Below are 20,255 nucleotides of genomic sequence, written 5' to 3' on the forward strand. Positions count from 1 at the left end.
ATACAATGAGAACTACTAATTATTATACAAGAAAGTCTATCGTCTATCTAAATAAGTGGATAAAGATACCATGTTCCTAGTTCAGAAAACCCAGTATTGTTAACATGTCATTTATCCATAAATGGACCTCTAGATTCAGTGCAAATCACCATCAAAACCCCAAAATGCTTTTCAGTGGAAGGCAATGAGCCAATTTTAAAATTCATACAGAAATGCCAAGGCCTTAATACAGCCAAAGAAACTTTGAAAAGTGGGATGCCTGGGTGGCTCAGTGATTGAGCGTCTGCCTTCAGCTCAGGTCGTGATCCCAGGGTCCGGGGATCAAGTCCCACATTGAGCTCCCTGCATGGAGCCTGCTTCTCCCTCTGCCTATGTCTCTCTCTCTCTCTCTCTCTCTCTCTCTATCTGTCTCTCATGATAAATAAATAAAATCTTAAGAAAAAAGAAAACTTTGAAAAGTAAGAAGAAAGTCTTTTCAAAAAATGGTGCTGAAACCACTTTGGAAAAGTTTTGGTAGTTTCATATAAAGTTAAATATACACCTCCCCTGTATATTTATCCAAGAGAAATTAAAATACATGTCCAAATTTAAGAAACAAAACAAATGGGCAAAGGGGAAAAAAGAGAGAGGCAAACTAAGAAACAGACTCTTAACTGCAGAGAACACACTGACAGTTATCAGAGGGGAGGTGGGGGAGGGGATGGGGAAACAGGTGATGGGGATGAAGGAGTGTACCTGTTGTGATGAGAACTAGGTGACTAATGGAAGCGTCAAGTTGCTATATTGTATGTCTGAAACTAATGGTACACTGTGTTAATTAGCTGGAAACTTTTTTTAAACTTAAAAAAAAATATGTCCCGGAACCACGTATAAGCATATGTAGAGCAGCTTTATTATCGCGACTGAAAGTAGTACCCAATTGTCTATCACCGAGAGAAGGGACAGTCGGTAATGCAGGACGTCAGGCAGCAGTAGAAAGAAATGAGCTACTGCTTCCCTTACATGGATCAATCTCAGAGAGGTAATACGGAGTGAAAGGAACCAGACACCAAAGACTTCATACCACATGATTGCATTTTTAGGAAGTTCTAGAACAGACAAAACTAATAGAAGATGGACAAAAGTCAAAAGAGGGGCTGGGGGCATGGGGGTTGGTGGCAGAGCAGAACCGATTAGAGAGGAGACTGAAATGCTCTCTACTGTGACAGGGGTGTGAACTGCGGGAGTGAATCCATTTGACAAAATTGTGCCATTAAAATCTGTGCATTTTGCTGTGTGTAATGTCAACTTAAAAAAGAATAAATGAAGTTTGCACATCATGAAGATGGTGATGTAGGAGACCCCGGCCTCCGCCCCTTCACAATGAATCTAAAAACATAGAATTCATAGAAACAAAGTAGATTGGTGCTTCCCCAGGGCTGGCGGGGTGGGTGGGGGAAGAAATGAGGAGATATTGGTCAAAGGGTAGAAACCTTCACTTATAAGGTGATTAAGTTCTGGGGATCTAATGTACATCATGGTGACTGTAGTTCAGGATACTGTATTATGTCCTGGAAAGTCGTTATGCAGGGAGATCATCAACACTCTCACCACAATGACGGCATGGTAGTGGTGAGAGGCAAGTGATGTGTTATCTCACCGTATTGTGGTGAACCTCTCGCAATATACACAGGTGTCAGTCATTACATGGCACGCCTTAGACTTACAGCACATTTTCTGTCAATTGTATCTCATTAAAGCTGTATGTTGGCTATTTGGATTTAAGTAAAAGATAAAAAATAATAATTTTTAAAAATCTGTAAGGAGAAGCCAACTGAAAACAACAATAGAGCCAGGTCACAGAGTATCTAGAGGCTTACAGGTACTGAGAACAGCAGGATGTTCGTGATCCTTGAAGCTGGGTGCCGGGTACCACAAGATCCAGCGTACCACCCCGGTTTACTTTATGTGCATTTGCAATTTTACGTGATCAAGAAATCTTTTGACTATTAGCAAAAAATCCAAGTTGTCATTCAAAATAATTACCTTGTCCCATGCCAGTGACAACGCCCAAGATGAAAGCATATGTGAAACTGTCAAAACCGTGTACAAGGCACCCAGCGAAACATCTCCGGGAGCCGATACTCACACCGCACGGGGTCGCCTATGGAGAAGTAGCACGTGCAGCTACTTCCTACGACAGAGGACACACACAGGGACTTGCAGGAGTAGGTAGCATCAAGGCCACCACACAGGTCTTGGCGTAGGAGAAGACCCTTGTCAGAAGAGACCTGAAATGATGGGATTAGAGCTGTGATGGTATCTCATGACTTAGTATCTGGGGGACAGGGGAGAGTTTTGCAGGCTCCAGCCCAGGGTCCGCTACCACCCGGGGGGAGATCAGCTATCCCAAGTCACGTTGATCATCGACCAAAGGGAAGCGCTCATAGCGCCAACCACAATGAGGGTGATGATTCATGGGAGGCCCTTGCACGAGTTGGGTGAAGACTCAGTGCTGTGAGCCGGGGGATGTAACATTACAAAGCTTACCTGAGAAGAGATGATCGGCACACAAGCAACAGAAGACCTTTTTCAGGGGCGTAAGAGCACACTTTTTGTTGCTGTTGCGTTCTAGTGGCTTGGTGCCCAGAGGAATCTTTACGGAATGGCTAGCTGGCCACAAGCGTAGCTCGTGCAAGTTATGATTGAAAAGAAACATGGAAGTTTGTTGCCTTTGTTTTATCTAAATAGACTTATGGTAACAAGAATCGATTTTATTGTTGAAATTCCTGCAGGAAAAACACTTTGCTACTGTTAGCTCAAATCTAGCCCCTATCATCCTTCCCCCCGTTGAAATATTTGTTCCTAGAATGATGATTTTCATAAGAACAGCCTTTTAGGAGAATGTGATTATTCTGTCATAGCAGAGGAGAATGCACTTACCACGAAGCAAAAGAGACTTCTAACTACTCCATTGAAAGAGTAAACCAGTTGCCCAGGTGATAACAGAAAGTCTTAAATTGATTCACTGGAAGAAAATTAAACCAGACAATACAGTTGTTACTATTTGATAATCGGAATCAAGGTTATCTGTGACCTGGACAGAAACACATTGATTTGCTCTGTCTCTAGTGTATAAACGGAGGCCACCCTGTGTAGACAGACAGTGGGTACTTCTGAGCTGCCCTGTGTGTGAGTGCTCATCGCACAAGCAGAGTGTTCTCAGGGTCCTGGGGGCAAGTGAGAGTTTAGGACCAAGTGGAACTCCGACATGTGACCTAACCTGGTCTCCCCTAAAAATCAGCAGAAAGAAGGATGCCTGAGCCTGCCTGGGAGAGAGCCCTTTGGAATTGTCCTTACTGATGGATGATAACTGGATTAGATGCTCCCCAATTAAACCAGCTGAGCGCCAGCCCTCAGGCTTTGAGCCAGGCAAGACTTGTCTAGAAATTCACTTTTCCAATCTAGCTTTAACAAGAAAAGAAATTTATAAATGGAGATGTCAAAACAATTGTAAAGGAAAATGTCAAACGGAAATTTAGATAATTCAGCTCCTTTAGTGGGAGTTCTAAAGCTGCAGATAACATGGTCCAAGCAAAGAGGGCTGGAGCCGAATCGGACTTCACCAAGATGAGTCATTACTGCAATTTCCAGATCTACCACTCATCCGAGAAAGCTCGTCATGGAAAAGAGTGCTGCGCACACAGCCGGGCCCTTGGGGTCTACATGGCCTCACCCAGCAATACATGCCGTGGTCTGAACTATCAGGATGTCTGCACATTCCAGGACAGATGACACGTGCCGTGATCAAAGACACCAGAAGAAAGCAAAGAGCACAAGCAGACAAGGCGATGGGCACTCCCAGAAGGCCTGATGGCAATCATGTACTAATGAGAGGGTCCATGTGACTAGGAGTGACACACCAAGAGTGTCCTTCCTGAGAAGAGGCCTGAAATGATGAAATTATAGCCTCGGTGGTTGAAGGGAGGACAAATTGGGCGCTTCTTATTTTTCACGTATGTCAAGTGTAAGTTAATAATCACCGTGGCCACAGGTATCTTCACCCACCACTGCAGATTACAGTCCGATAAGGCTGTCACTCACAGTGGGCCCATGGGTGATTATGTTGTTGTGTCTTAGTGAGTTATTGTACATGAGATGTTGAACACCAAGTTCTCATTTTTTTTTTTTTTTTTACCAGATGCACAAGCAGTAGGTCTACATGGAGCCAGCCAGGATGTCTGAGAGTTTCAAATACTTGATGATTGAAGGTTCTCCTAAAATGTACACGCAGAAGATAAATGAGGTAAGGTCCAAACATCTCCATAAGTCGTTGCTGCTAGTTAACTCTGCAATGGGCAGGCTTATTGGCTTCTTGGAGTCACTCATGTGGCTTGATTATAATAAAAACACACCACTGATACCTGAAGGCAGGGGCTGGAGTAAGGGACCTCCTAGAGTCCTGTCAACCACTCCCTTCCGGAGCAGTCATTGTGCCAGGTGCCAGGGGTGGGGAGGGGAGGACACATATGGAACAAGGAGACTTTGTTCCCATCTCCAAGAATCTTACCACCCAACTGGGGAGAACAGATGGTAATAACTATAACAAAGGAGAAAAAGAAATCTAATACAATAGACACAGAAAATACTAAAGAAATACAAAGTCAAGAGAGATTAATTCCATCTGGACCACAGGGGACAGCTGCATGAAAGAGGTGGCATGTGAGCTGACGATTATTAGGAAGGAAGTACCGAGGACCCTAGCTAGGATGAAAGCACTAACATGGAACAGGAGGAGTGGATCCATGACATTCTAGAAAGACGGGGCGGGCAGGCCCTGATGAAGAAGAGGATCGGCATCGCCCCAGCTCCCCGTCTATAAGCAAATTCTTTTCAGCTGAGGGTCTTAACTCCTTATAACCCATGACTTTGAAACTACTTGTAACTCATGAGTTTATGGCAGACGAGCTGAATTGAACCTTCACGCAAAGTAAGGAATGTAATTTGTACTTCATTTTAGGTCACTATAACATGATGATATCACTGATAACTATAACTGATTGTTTATATACAGTGTAAAGGAATTATAAATAGATGTGCAAGAAGATAGATGTTGCAGAAGTTAAAAATAATAAACTCATGTAATTTAAATGATTTTCTCATAGCACTTCAGGTGTTTCTATCAGCATGTAATATTTGAGATGGGAATACAGAAGACAAAGAGAAAATTTGATGATGATCCTCAAGAGTTAAGTTGAGGTCATCTTTTAGATGATGACGGTTAAAAAAAAAAAAAAAAACAAAGCTTTGCATTATTTGATGTTGGAACAATTGCCTTGTTCCAACTGCTCACAGTCCTGATTCTAGAGGAAGAAAGCACCCGGTGAGATCAACAATCAAATGAATAAAGGTAAAGTCCACTGGAGTAAAAAACAAACAATCCCAAACTCCAACCTGCTGTGTGGCCACCACAAAGCTGCTGCACTGTGAAGCACCTTAGAGGAAGCCAGAGGGTGGGATGAGAGGACAACCCGTCTGCTCTGCTCCTGCCAATTCCCGCTCCAGGGTGGCACGCAGCCAGCACCGCACTTGGAGACAGGTAGACACTGATGGGATTTCAGAAGGTCACCCAGGTGGTGAAAGAGAAGTGTCCCATCTTTCCACGCACAAAGGGTTGGCATGGAGAGGAACAAACAAATTTGTTCTGTGGCCTCAGAGAGGAGAACCAGGACGAATGAGGAGCAAGAGAAGGGATGACAACTATCCAGCGTCCAAGGTTTCCAGACAGCAGGGTCTGCAAAGGGAGATGTCCAGGCGAAGGTTGCATAGACATTGTATTTCTCAAGCAGTGTCCTTAGGTCTTTTATACATGTTAATGTATTTAATTTGCATAAAGCCATAAGAGGTTGGGGACCCTGTTATCCCCATTTTACAGATGAGAAAACATAAGCACAGAGAGGTCACACGGCCTTCCTGAAGGCACCCAGCCAAGAGGCTGCACGGGCCGTCTGGCTCCAGTGGCCACGTTGTCAATCACTATGCAGCTCTGAGGCACTTAGCAGAAACACTGCTGCAGGAGCCGACTCACGGATGGCTGATTGGCATAAATCAAACTTATGACCGCGTGAGTCTGCAGAAGCATCATGATATTGCCACATGATTAAGAAGCATGCCAGACCATTTGGAATCTAAAGACCAAAGCAATCAAGCGTTTTGAAGATAGTGATGATAATAAAAAAAAAAAAAAATCAGGGCATCCCTGAGCTATTCATCCTTTATTTCATAAACATCTTAGAATTTCCTGTCCTCTTCTTACTCGGTGTGATTTTGAAGAAGGATCATAGACAAGTCCATCTCTGATTTCATTCAACCGGAAAACATTAGCAATGATCATTTAGGATAACAAAACCCACCATCGGAACACAGGAAAACCTTGGACAAGATCATGCAGTGTGGGCATTTGCCTTCAACTGTTTCAGAATGACACTCTTTGCAGGGGCTTCAGATGTTTCCTTCATCTCACATAAGATTAAGAAAATCTTAGTATTCTAGGCAGTCCCAATTTCTCGCCACCTGGGAAGCCCCTCCAATGGTCAATAGCTGACTATTAAGTTCAGGAATATTTCTCGTTTCAAAAAGGGGGAAATTATAACTTCTTGGCAACACCTGGGGGAAAGTACTTGGCGCTGGGAAGGTTCTTAACACATTTCTGAACGAGATTTCAAGTAGTCCTCAGGACAGGGTTTGATTCTCCCGGCCCAGGGTCCCAGATACAGGTCCTCACTGACGGTCCTGATGTGGGTGGGGGGACACAGCAGGGAGCACCGGGCACATGCTCAGTAGAATTTTGTTGAAGCGAGACCCTCCTTTTATCAAACACTTCCCACATGCCAAGCTCTGTGCCTCAGTTTGCATCTACCATTGCATTTTATCCTCATGACCCAAGAGATAGTTTTTAGCATCTTCGTTGACAGGTGAACCACCAAGCTCAGCACTTAACTCATGGCCTTGAACATGATTATCACTGAAAAAGTAGCCAGTAATCTGATCAGCTATTATGGTCAAAGAACATACCATGAGTAAAAGCAAAGCTGGGAACAGCTCCTGGACCGTTTGGTAACAAATTCATTAAAGAAATTAGTGAATCGGATGCCTGAGTGGCTCAGCGGTTGAGCGTCTGCCTTCAGCTCAGGGCGTGATCCTGGGTCCTGGAATCGAGTCCCGCCTCGGGCTCCCTGCATGGAGCCTGCTTCTCCCTCTGCCTGTGTCTCTGCCTCTCTGTGTGTCTCTCATGAATAAATAATTAAAATCTTAAAAAAAAAAACAAAAAAACGAGTGAATGACTGCATGGAAGGAAGAAAGGCGGGAACATAGAGAGCACAGCCAGAGTTGTGCCTTTCATAAGAAGACAAAGAGCCCAGGATACTTCCAGGACAAGAATTGTTGATCCTAATATCTCAAGGTGGGAACCACAGGTTTTAACATCTGCTCTGTGCCAAGCTCTGCACTTGAGCCGGAGGCATAGCCAGGGAAGGAAAGGGTGGCTCCTTCCCTTGTGGGATCTAATTGGACTGGAAAAAAATATATATCAAAAGCAGGTGTCTCATTTTCTGGCAAGAACAGTTCCAAGCCTCTTCAAACACGTAAGCTGAAGCCACCATCAGGTGTGACGGTCTGCACTGCTGCAGACCCCTTGGTCCCCCAAATGAGGAACTTGGACAACTTACATGATAAGCGCATCCATGTCTCATGTAAGAAAGTGCTTGGCACAGGCTACTTTTTGTCCAAGGGAGGCTTCCGAGTGAATTAGACAGCTCTGTGCAAGGAAGTGAATAATGATTCCTGAATCTGCTCCACGCAAGATTCCACCATTAGATACTCCTATGAATGTTGAGAAATTTTAGATCTTTTACTTTATCCTCCGGTAAAATAAGTGACATCGAAGATATCATATTTTAAAGCATTCTGGTATTTTTAGGGAATTAATTGGTTAGACTCTTCATTTGAACAACTGGTTCCAACTCGAGGATGGGCCAGAGAAACCCTAAGGGCTCCCATCTTAACGGGGCTCACCTCAGGGTATAACAGTGCATTCATTCTACGAGACGTCACATTTTAACCTTCCCTTTATATTTCATAACAATCGCTGGTCACTGGCCAAGCAATAAAGCTTCCAGTTTAGCACTCAGCCGTGACTTTAAGTGGACACCGGGGAGTCAAGGGTGTTCCTCCCCTTGTCTGAAGGCTGTCCTCAAAAGGAGCCCTTCCTCCAGATCTTTCTCAGTGACAATGCCACGGATTTTACTGGGCATTTTCTGAAGCAGAAAGGGCAGCCCAATTATCCTTTATCTGATTCCTCCTGCCAATTCCCAAACTCAAAACTGTGTCAGTACCCTCTTCGTGAGCATCCAGGGGAGCACCGAGCAGAGTTTGCCTTCAAGAAAGTTTGCCTTCCCAAGGTCCCTTAAGCAAATACGACACATTTGCCATACTCGTGTGTTCCCTTTCAAGATCTCCCACTTCCAGAAAGCCTAGGAACAGGTGCAGGACAACAGCAGTGCTGGTGCTATGGCCAGTTCTTATCAGACTTCTCAGCCACAGCATCACCTGAACATACTACTGAGGAGCCACCATGTGCAGGGCCTGGATTCAATGTTGGGGCAGGGAGGATAAGCAGACAATGGCATGCAATATGACAAGGGTTCTTATTTATTTATCTACGACCTAATTTTTTTATATCATAATTGACATAATTTTTTTTAATGAGAAAGTCTCGTGGGGTGGAATGGGGGGAAGTTAGACAGGAGAGTTTAATGTAATAGATGGAAGTAAGAGAAAGACATTTAACACTTTGAAGTGCTCCGTGTTGAAAGGGGTCTCCTAAAATGTCCCCCATAGTTGAATAACCTGAATTTTAGAGCCCTTGGATTCCTGCTCAGAGTCCCCATTCCTCACGTGGAGTGGGGGCAGCCAAGTGCCATTCCTTCCTCCTCCACCTCTTCCCTCTTCCCTGCAAGGCATGACATGCAGAGCAGTGGTAAAGAGCACAGGCTGGGTGGCCCCCACCTGGGTTGGGCACAGCTCCACCTCCTAGGAGCTACCTAGGAGGTCTATAGGAACAGAAGGTGAAGCTGGCACTGGGGGCCAACCACATGCCCACCACCAGGAGCAGAATGTCCATCTGATGCATAGCAGCACATAGCACTTCAAGAAGGCAAATTTCTGTTTAAAGGTCAGATCTTCAACTTCACTGAGTGATAACACAGCGATAACACATGTCCTGCTGATTACCTGAACCACGAAGCAACCCAGCCCAGATGGAAGGCAGGAGCACACCACCATCAGTGGCTGCCCGTTAAGCAAAGCTACCCAACCAACAACAGGTCCTTCCTTGCAACCAAGAGGATCTATGAGCCCTAGTGGACCAGGAGTTGTAAGAGGAAGCCTGTTGCAGGGACAGGGGTACTGAGAATGATTTCGTTTTCTGATAAGAGAAGCAGGTAGTTGCCGAGACAGCCCCAGCCCAGTTCTTCCCACCTTGCGAACCACTGGCAGCTGCTCAACTGCCACAGGATACCAAGTAATGGAGGATTCTGAGAACAAGAGCAGAAAGGAAGAAGGATGAGGGCCTTTTGGTGGCACTTTGGGGCTGAGGCAACAAACTGGGAGCTCCTAATTCAACACTCCATAGTTGTGCGATGAATGCCTTTCTTCCTTAAATCACTCAGTTACCCACTGTAGAGAATGAGTGTGTACTCATTGTCAGAAAATAGTGAAATCTTATTTGCTCTGTTAATTAAGTAAGTAATCATCAGTCATTTTCCATGTAAGTACAATAAAAAGGGGGAAAGTGAGGCCTCCCTTCAGAAGGAGCACTGCTGATCCGACAGAATACTCACTCAAAACATCACCGTCTGCTAAAATCTAATAAGCAAGACCTAGATTTTCAAGCCTGAAGTTTTCAAGTCCTCTCCATTTCTGTGCTTAAATTCCAAATATGTATGAAAACTTGTACTATTAAAAGACATTCTAGGCCATATATCAGTTCTAGCTTTAATGTCTTTTCTAGTTTCCCCTGATTCTGCATATTTTCAGGAATTACTATTTGTGGCCAAGCACCACTATGACTAATCACATTACCTTTAAATTATACAGGACTTTGCTATCTGTAGCACTTCCACATTTATTCTATTTTTAATTATCTATAAACCACAAAGAGATTGTCGTTCCATTGATTGAGCATAGGACAGAGTATATGAAGAGTGAGGACTTAAAGTAGAATCATTCACATTCTTCACAGGCAAATAAATGCAAGATAAGGCAACCAGCTAAGAAAGGGAAAACTGTGAGAAACTGGGAAAGGAGCTAAATGTGAGGATAAAATACTACTAAAAAACTAAAAATCCAATAGTCCAATTCAAATGTGCTTTAGAAACTGTAAAAATCACCTGGAAAGTGCATAAAATTTTATATAACACAGAGCATAAATTGGAGAAGCTCCACACACAAAAGTAGGGGAAAAGGATGAAGACTGATAAAGGATGAGGGAGAAAATAATAGATATAAAGGCAGAGAACACAGACCCCATACCCACATCTAAAATTCCAGAAGAAACAAATATAAGCAGCATAGTGACTGGCCATTTCCTGAAATAATGGAGCAACAAAGTCACAAGAACTGAAATAACTCAGAGAATATCCTCTGAGCACAGAAGAAATAGCCTAGAAATAACAAAATCTAGCCAGGAAGTACTCAATCAATTAAAAGTTTTTTTAAAAAATGCAATAGAATAATATCTATGCGATGCAGCTAAAGGCATGCTTAGAGGGCAATTAATAGCCTTAAATGCTTATAAGAGTAAATTAAAAGACTTAAAAGATTGGATTATCTCCCTCAGGCATTTATAAAAAGAAGAGTAAATTAAATCCAAGAAAAGTAAAAGAAAAAAATTAGGAAAAATATTTATGAATGTTAAGTCGAATGAGCAGAAGAGAATAATCAAAGCCAAAAGTGGTTCTTAAAAAAAAAAAAATGGTTCTTGTAAAATCTAAGAAAATTGGCAACTTCTTCAAAGTTTGCTCTAGAAAAGAGAGAGAACATAGATTATCAAAATGAAGAATTAAAAATGGAACCTTACACCACATAGTTTGTAGTTGTTAAAAAGACAATGAGAATAATCTTATGAAAATTATTTTGGGAAGTATGATATAGAAAAACTCCAATCAAAATGCAGCTTAGAAAACTGATAAAGAAGTAGAAATATGAATAGTCACACATTTATTAAAAAAAAATACAACTCGCGATTTAAATTTTTCCTTTCCCCCACAATCTCTAGGTCAAGATGGCTTCATCAATGAATCCCTCTCAGTATTTTGGGAGCAGGGTAATATCAATCTTATAGAAACTTTTCCAGAGGCCAGCAAAAAGCAAAGCACTTCCCAAATAATGTTATGAGACCACTCTGGCCTTCATGCCATAACCTGACAAGGATGATGTAAGAAATAAAAGCTACTCGCCAAGTGTCCCAAGCATAGAGACGTGAAACGCTAAAGACAATACTGGCACAAATAATCGACCAAAATGCCAAAAGGAAAATGTGCAAAGCCTAAGCTGGCTTTATAGTCAGAATGTGTGGATTTCAAATCAATGAATGAGTTTCTGCTTCTGCTTTCCCTCCTCCTTCCTGAACACTATTTGGTAGAGCAAGGAAGGTGCGTAGTGGAAGGTAGACGGGCCCAGTGTGCTAGGCAGGACTCCAGAGGAGGAGGCATCTGCACAGAGAGACAGCATGGAGCACCAGCTGGGCAAGGACTGCTTACCAGCTGGGGAGGAAATTCTGGCAGAACCAGGAGATTGGTTATGTCCTATGGAGTGAGCAACTGAAAGAACGTCAAAGGGAAAACCAGCCAGGGTTCTTGCAGGGTTGGAGAAGAAAGTTACAAGTATGAGAATGGAGAAATCTAAGAACGCTGTGATGTTGGTTTGGAATGGGATATATCAGTGTGAAGCAGTGGTTTTGATGATTACATATGTAGATGGTAGGCAGATAGAAATATGACAGGCAGATGAAGGGATTAATATCGATATGATGAATGTGTATGCACATGTTTGTGTGTATATGCATATATAGGCGTATACACATGCACACATATACATACGTATCTTCAATAAACATTTGTCACTTAGCTCTGCTTGCAAGAGCCGGGAGACAGTGACGCCCCAACAGCAATAAGCACATCTAGCACCAGATCTTAGCCTCTAAATACCACTTTCCACTAAAAGAAATGAGAAGTCCTGAGGCATGGCTTATTCCAAGTCTCAAGCAGGAAAAATACAAGATGAGCCTGAAACTATTATGCCGTAAAGCAAGAAAATGCTCAAAAAAGAGTGGGCCATGCCAACAGGCACCCAAGCAAGCTTAAATGAGCTCCCCATGGACAGACTGGGGACAATCTGTGCATTGAGGTGAATAATGATAATAATGGAGTGTAGTCCATTGAGAGGAGTAGGAAACATGAGTCCTTTCAGAAACTAATTAACTAATTAGTGTAAAACTTGATGAGGAACAGGATATACATAGTTTCAAAGAACCTCCCCTCAAAAATGCTTATTAATTACAAAGGAGAAATTAGTAAGTTTCCAGGGGAGAAACCTGGCAGACACCATCTTCATCAAGTAGTCAAAATAAACATCATTAGTAATGAAACAAATTGGAATCATGTGCCACCTGATAGGATACAGTGAGAACACAGCAGGCTCCTGAGGAAACAGAACCTCAATCTAATTGTAAGAAAATATTAGACAAATCCAAATTGGGGGGACACTACAAAACTAATGACCTCTAATCTTCCAAAGTGTCAAAGTCATGAAGTCAGGGAAAGACTAGGGAACTCTTCCAGACAAAAGGAGATAGGAAGGCACGCAACTAAATGCAACAGGTGATCCTGTAAGGACCCTTTTGCTATAAAGATATTGTTGAAACAACTGGAAAAAACTTGAGTAGGGTCTGAGGAATGGATGGTGTGGTCAATCAATGTTGACATCTTGATTTTGATGGTTATATAGCAGAATATGCTCTTGCAGTAGAAATATGCTCTAAAAGTATTCATAGATAATGGTGGACACATGTCAGCAACTTATTTGCAAATGCCTTAGAAAAAGCAAGTTCTTTCTACTCCCAATATTTTCTGCAAGTGTGCTGTTATTTCAAAAATATTCTAAAATTTTAAATAAATACATTAAATATATACATATATGCATATATATTTCATGTTATTTTCTCCTTTGTCTTGCTTATGTGGTGAGTTAACACACAAATATGATTATTTCAAGAGATGCAGAAAAGGTATTTGACAAAACATACATGCATTCTTAATTTGAAAACAAGCCCTCTTGTCAGAAAGACCTGCAGCTTCTGTCCTGAGACATAGAGAGCTAGAAGGAGCATTGCTTTCATCCTTTTTAACAAATAAAAAAGATGGACTAACTTCAAATCCACAACTTTTTGAACCCATCGGAGAACAGAAATAACAGAGCAACTAACTGAGCCAAAACCTAAAGTGGTATGGTGTCTACAGGGAGAGGAGAGGTGCCAGCCTAGGCTCCCTGGACCAGATGCAACCAGGCACGGGGGAGAAGTGCTAGAGCAAGTGACAAATTGGTGAAGGCCTGTAGTGGCCAAACTAACAGTATGAGTCCCCAGGGGCTACATAGTGCAGGGAGGTGTACATACATTCTCAGGGGCTGTTTCTTCATACAACAAAGGACTAACAAGCTCTTGAAAATACCCATTGTGTGCAAATCTGGGGCAAGAGAACACAGAAATGCAATGGGACAAGAAGCTTCTCTAGGCTTACTCTTTTCTGTTTCTATCAGGAACAGGAGTTCTAACTGGTTGGGGAAGGGCACAAGCTGCCTGGTGAGAGCAAATCCTCCTCCCAGGGAAGGGGCAGGGTCACACTGAGCCACACTTGCACCAGAGAGGGACAGGAGAATCGAAAAAGTCACACTGCTGAGGCCCAAGGACACGGTGTGGGTCCAAGATTGAGGCTTACTCAGAGCAAGAGACACTGTGTCTGAAGTCGTCAATTCATCACACAATTGTCTCAACAGAATCCAAAAGCTTTTGAAAAAGACAACACACATTCCTGGTGAATAGTCTCAGCAAACTAGGCGTAGGAGAGAGCTAGCTTCATTAAAGGAACAAAGAGCATAGACAACACCAAACAAACAAACAAACAAACAAAAATTAAATTTTCTTCAAAAAAAAAAAAAAAAACCCTACAGCTAACATGGTGAAAAACTGAAGGTTCCCTGTAAGACTGGGAACAGAACAAGGATGTTGCCTCTCATCACTCCTGTTCAACATTGTACTGGAAGATTAGTGCAATAAGGCAAGAAAAAGAAATAAGAGGGTTATAGATCAGCTGAAAAGAAAAAAAAAAAAGGTTATCTCTATTCAGGAACGGCACAATTGTCTATGAAAAAAATCAAAAGGAATCTATAAAAGAAGCTCCTAGAAATAATGAATGAGTTTAGCAAGTTATTAAGTCAACATACAAAAATCAATCATATTTCTACATACTATTAATGAACAATTGGAAATTATTTTTTTTAAATACCATTTACAATAGCAAATTAGTTATAAATCTAACAAGATCTCTGCAGGTTCTGTATGTTGAAAACTACAAAAATTAATAAAAGAAATCAAAGATCTAAATCAATGGAAAGATATCCACATTCATGGATTGTAAGGCTTGATAGTGTTCAAATATCTGCTCTCCCTAACTTAGCCTGTAGGCTAAATGCAGTGTTGTCAAAATTTCAACAGGATTATCTGTGGATAATTTTCTGTGCTAGGTTTTTAAAGGTTCTCTTTGTTCTATTGAACTGTCTTTGCACCTTGGTCAAAAGTCACTTGACTCTATTCATGTGACCTTATTTCCAGGCTCTCTATTCTGTTTTGTTGGCCTACAAGGTCTATTGTTTTGCCAATACCACAGTTTTCATTATAAGTATTAAAATAAAGTCCTCCAAACCTGTTATTTTTCAAAATTATTTTGACTATTCTAGCTGCTTTGTATTTCTGCATTTTAAGAATAGAATTACAGGGGCATCTGGGTGGCTCAGTCAGTTAAGTGTCCACCTCTTGGTTTTTGCTCAGGTCATGATCTCAGAATCAGACTCAGAGGGGAGTCTGCTTGAGATTCTCTCTCTTGTTCTCCTTCTGCTCCTCCCCACCCTCCAGGTGCTTTTTCTCTCTCCAAAAAATAAAAATAAAAAATAAATCTTAAAATATTAAGTGAAAAAAAATTAAAATAAATAAAAGGTAGAATTACATTATCAATACTTACCCCAAACAATCATGCTATGAGAAAAAAAAAAATCATGCTGTGAGAAACATTACCAAGATGGGAAGCCATGGACCAAGAAAAACGAAGCCATGGACCAAGAAGGAATATTTCAAATCACAGATCAGACAAAGGACTTGTATCTAGAATATATTGAGAATGTTCAAAATTCAACAATAAGAAAACAACTCAGTTTGAAACAAAGCCAAAGTTTGGGGGACCTACGTGGCTTAGTCAGCCCATCTCTTGATCTCAGCTCAGGTCTTGATCTCAAGGTCATGAGTTCAAGCCCCATGTTTGGCTTCATGCTAAGCATGGAGCCTACTTAAATAAATAAATAAATAAATAAATAAATAAATAAATAAATAAATAAATAAGCAAGCCAAAGCAGTGGACATTTCACCCAAGAAAATATAAGGGTGGCAAATAAACATATAATAAGCCACTTAACATCATTAGTCCACAAGCAAATGCAAGTGAAACCACAAAGAGATATTACTACAAGCTTATCAGAATATTTAAAAGAAAAAGAGTAGATAATGACAAGCGTTGGTAAGCATGCAGAGCAACCGGAATACTCATACATCGTTGGTTGGAATGCAAAATGGCATATCCACCTTGGAAGACAGTTTGGCCATTACCTACAAAGTGAAATGTATACCTACTGTATAACCTACTCTAGAGAATTGAAATTTTATGTTCGCACAAAAATCTGGACGTGAGTGTGTAGAGATCATTTATAGACATCAGCCAAAACTTGAGAGCAACCTTGCTGTGTCCTTCAGCCAGTGACTATGTACACAAATAGTGATATATCCCTGCAATGACGTTCTACTGAGCAATAAAAAAATGAACTATTGGTCCATATAACAATGTGGATGACACTTAAACGCATTTGACTAAGAAGCCAGACCCAAAAGGCTATATGTCATATAATCCCATCTATTTGATGATCTAGAGAAAGAAAGCTATAGGGAGTAGCTGATTGGTGGTTGTCAGGGGTTGGGATTGAGGGAAGAAGGCATTGTCTGTAGAAGGGCAGCCAGAGGAACTTTCGGGGCGATACAACTATAGTAGTAGACATACGACTCCATGCATTTGTCAGAACCCATTGAACTTAAGGCTACAATATGTGTAACTGCCAACCCAGAAAAACTTTCAATGGCTAAACAATTTTAGCAACAAATAAAAAATGATAGAATTGCATTATAATTCAAATATTTGAAAATAAATATCCACGAGTCCAAAGAAAGTCCTGTAACAAATGTCATAGTGAATAGTGAAATAGTGAAAGTTTTACAGTTGTAATTCTAGACATAGATGACACCATAACTACTTCTATTCAGTGTTGTACTAAAAATCCTGGTCAAGAGCACTAGACAGTGAAAAAAATCTTACTGTAAGAATTGGAAAGCAAAGGGTAAAAATGCAATTATTTCATATCGTGTATTTATAGTGAATTAGTCCAAAAGGATATATAAATAAACTATTATTATCACTTAAGGATTGAGCAAGGCCAATGCAGTAGATTGAGCCATAGGAAATTGCCATTTTTGGGTGGAATATTGGCAGTTTCACATGCTTTGACCAATAAAAATCAAACATATTTCAATATACTAAGAAAACAATTAGAAAACAAAAATTTGGGCACATCTGGGTGGCTCATTCAGTTAAAGCATCTGCCACCAGCTCAGGTCATGATCTCAGGGTCCTGGGAACAAGCCCCACTTTGGGCTCCCTGCTTGGCAGGAGTCTGCTCCTCCTTCCCTGTCCCCTGCTTTGTTCACATTTTCATTCTCTCTCTCTCTCTCTCTCTCTCAAATAAATGAATAAAATATTTTTTAAAATGTTAAAGGTCCTATTTATAACAGCATGAAGAAATATGAAACATTAAGGGGTAAATCTAACAAAGGATGTACAAGATTTCTGTACTGGAAATTACAAAACACTGAGAGAAATTTTTTTAAAAACCTACATAAATAGAGACCCATAACCTTGACTATCCAATATTATAAAGTTATCAACTCCCTCTAAATTGACCTACAGATTCAATGTTTTTCCAATCAGAATCAGAACTTTTTTTACATGTGGAAACTGACAAGCGAATTCTAATATTTATAGGGAAAGGTGGAGGGTCAAGGAGAGCCAAGGCAGTCTCGAGGAGAAAAACAAGGCTGGCAGATGTGATCCCCCGGCTCTCGAGACTTTGTATAAAGCTGCCTCACTTACTATCACGCACATGGAAAGGCGGGCGGATCGATGGAACAGAACGGAGTGTGCAGAGGCAGAAGCACACAGGTACGGTCACCAGCTTTCCAACAGGGATGACACGAAGGTAAAACGGGAAGAACCGTCTAGTTGATAGATGACCCTGCGTCTCTTGTATCCAACAAAAGATGATCTGAAAACATTTATCCTCTTTAGCCAGCAGTTTTACTTATAGGAATTTGTCTTAAGGCAAATAACTAATTGCAAAAAGCGGCTCCCCAGATGCTCCCTGCAGCATTACTTATGATAGACAAAGATTGGAGAGATCCTGGAAACCCAGTAGTGCGGGCAGGACACAAGGCCTGTGGCCTGTGCACTCACTGACGTACGGTTTACTCACTGCATGTTACGCAGACAACCACATCTAATGACTAGGAAAGATTTTCATAATCTTTCTTAGGTATTGTTTTCTTATGTCATTCTGTTTGAAACTGAGAATTTTGCTGCTTTGTAAATATTCTTTTGATCATCAAGATTTAGTTGACATCACCCTTAACCTTTTCTTGTATTTTTCCTAAATTTTATGCTTCTTTCAAGCATTTTCTGTGCAGTGCTTTATTGTAACTTTTATCTCTTAAAAAATCAACTATACTTTTTAGGAAAAAAAAATATTTTAATTATTTATTTTTGAAAGACACACAGAGAGAGAGATAGAGAGGCAGAGGGAGAAGCAGGCTCCCTGTGGGGACCCCAGTGTGGGAGTCTATCCCAGGACCCCGGGATCATGTCCTGAGCCAAAGGCAGATGCTCAACCCTGAGCCACCCAGGCGTCCCTCCCAAAAAAACTATTCTACACTTTAAGTACTAGTGACTTCTAATTCCTAAAGTAATAAGATTCATAATTTATTCTTTTTTTCTGTGTATTATTTAATAAACAATGCTTTCAAAATTGATTATTCAGCTAGAAGGAAACAAAAATCCCTACCTAATGCTATGTACAAAAATAAATTCCAGATGAATGTCCATTTCCTCGCTTCCATCCATTGCTAATATAAGTAGAACTCACCACTACCTTTTTTTAATTTAAATTTCAGTTAATTTATTCTTTAATATTTATTTTTAAATGAAAAAAATAGAATACCATTATTTAGAAGTTAGTTGGGTTATAACACCAAGGCATATAAATCCAGTGTTTAGGCAAACATGACACTACAGTTGTATTTTTCAGTCTTAATAGTGTATGGTTTTGAGAGACTTAAAGAAAATGCTAATTGCCATAACGAAGTATACTAATTTTATGATACAAATAATTAAAATATTAATTCTTTAGCAATCTCAGCAATACCCAACTTCTAAAAGGAAACACACACACACACAGTAGACTGACCCAAACAGGACTTCCGCCACATGTGTTTTCTAAAAAACAACAACAACAACAACATCTAGTAATAAAATAATTACTAGTAATAAATTAGTAGTAATATTACTAGTAATAACTACTAGTAATAAAGTAATTTTTAAATAATTAAAAAATATGTATTACTAGTAATGATCTAGTAATAAAATACTCTTTACCACAAATGTGAACCAAGCCCATACTTCATTTGTTTCAACTAGGTGCGTGCTCCAGCTTGTGGCTCTGCATCGGTCCTCCCAGGAGGCTTGGGCAGGAGGCACACAGTCGGATCTCGCCACTGCCTGGGAGCCAGTGCCCCGCGAGCCATGGCTCACACGGTCCCTCTGGGCCGTCCAGGCTTCTCTCGGACCAGCCCTTGGACAGGATGTCCGCAGCCGTCGTAGGCCTACGCCCACCCAGAGGGAAGGGCAGGATCCGGGGGCTTTCAGGATGGGCACCTCCACCGCAGCCTAGGGGTGCTCATTCCATGGAGTCCCGTGGACTCCTTCTACCTGTGGGCTCCATGTGGGACCTCCTGAAGCCAGAGACCTACAGCCCGAACTCATCTCTCCAGAAAGATCCCCTAGTTAGGCTCTAACACAGTCTGCGTCACCAGGTCAGGTATCATCGTAAAGCAACAATAAAGGTTTGAGTAGAGGTATAATATCCTGATGCCACGCATCTCTCCCACCTTCACAACGTTGTGGGCACCATCATCTTCCTTACATTTCAGATCCTTCTGGAAACCAGCCCAGCACTTCCTGTCACAGAGTAGTTTCCAGAGACTCTTTCTGGCGCTCACGCAAGCACTTTTTGCCTCTTTCCCCCACAAATATTTCCAGAGTACTCATTAGAAATGGATTTAAAAACACCTTGGTGTTAGGAAGGACCTTCTCACTTGTCACCTACATGGGAGGAGCTGGGTAATGATTACTTACTGAAGACAAACTTGCCCTCAAATCAGATAGTAAGACACTTGAGAAACCAAGCCAGAGCAACCATGGCCATTTCCCCATTACCCCCACTATGGACCAACATGCTTCAGCTGTTCTTTGGATTCACCAAGACAGGAGCCTCATTTGATCACATCTCCTACGAAGAAAAATTGAATTAGATCAAGTCACCTTCAATCATGCGCATGAGAAGTGAGGAAGCCAAATATTTGCCCCCAAAAAATTAAAAAACAAGAACCAGTATGCTTTCTCTAACCATGTGCATGCCAGGCACACACTCAGATGCTGTGCCAACTCCTAGCTATGATAGGAATTCCAGTATATCACTGATGTTTCTAGATCCCCTCGTGGGGCATGTCATGCTCTTCT

The 20,255-nt window shown here is 41.3% G+C and overlaps 1 long non-coding RNA gene across 2 annotated transcripts in view; it reads left to right on the forward strand.

The window, feature by feature from the left end:
• Positions 1 to 717: 717 nt before the first annotated feature.
• The window catches only part of LOC111093057, a 21,411-nt gene continuing 1,873 nt past the window's right edge, over positions 718 to 20,255 (forward strand). The window contains exons 1-4 of one of the 2 annotated variants that reach the window (XR_005380774.1): positions 718 to 1,021; positions 4,181 to 4,285; positions 17,451 to 17,627; positions 19,155 to 20,255. The exon at positions 19,155 to 20,255 is cut by the window's right edge and continues 1,873 nt beyond it. This is a non-coding gene — a long non-coding RNA (uncharacterized LOC111093057). Of the gene's footprint in view, positions 1,022 to 1,283; positions 4,007 to 4,180; positions 4,286 to 17,450; positions 17,628 to 19,154 lie in introns of those variants that run through there. The other variant, XR_005380773.1, reaches the window with a different exon arrangement.

This window comes from Canis lupus, chromosome 28, assembly GCF_011100685.1.
Source record: "Canis lupus familiaris isolate Mischka breed German Shepherd chromosome 28, alternate assembly UU_Cfam_GSD_1.0, whole genome shotgun sequence".
NCBI classification, from domain to species: Eukaryota; Metazoa; Chordata; class Mammalia; order Carnivora; family Canidae; genus Canis; species Canis lupus.